The sequence below is a fragment of the Meriones unguiculatus genome, chromosome 10, assembly GCF_030254825.1.
Source record: "Meriones unguiculatus strain TT.TT164.6M chromosome 10, Bangor_MerUng_6.1, whole genome shotgun sequence".
Lineage (NCBI taxonomy): Eukaryota > Metazoa > Chordata > Mammalia > Rodentia > Muridae > Meriones > Meriones unguiculatus.
Window position 1 is genome coordinate 4,978,655 of NC_083358.1, and position 578 is coordinate 4,979,232.

Consider the following 578-nt stretch of genomic DNA (forward strand, 5'->3'; position numbering starts at 1 on the left):
ACCTCCACACTGCACTGCTCGGCCCATCATCCCCACACGGAGGCTCTGACATTTGACCTGCCTCAGGAGCAGCCCAGAGGAGGCAGGGCCGACCCAGTCACCTATCCACCCACACACTGCTTGGTTATCATAGAAGAGGAGATCCCACAGATGTGCCAAAGTAGCAACTTCAAATAACCCCGAGACACCGAGACAAGGCTGGCCCTAAAGCCCCTACCACAGAGTCTACAGTATCACAGGACTTTCAGGGCCAAGGGATCCCCCCACCTCATCAGAGGAAAAACAAGGCGCCCAGGACCCTAAGTACATCAGTGAATAACGGTAAAGGTTGAGCCCTGGAGATTTAAAAAAATTCAATAATGTGAGGCTGGAGAGATGGCTCAGCAGTTAAGAGCACTGGCTGCTCTTCCTGAGGACCCAGGGTCAATTCCTAGTGCCCACACGGCGGCTCACAACTGTAACTCCAGCTCCAGTGGATGTGACACCCTCTTCTAGCCTCTATAGCTACTGAATGCATGCATGCATACATGCATATATGCATGTATACATACATACAGGCAAAACCCCAAACACATAAA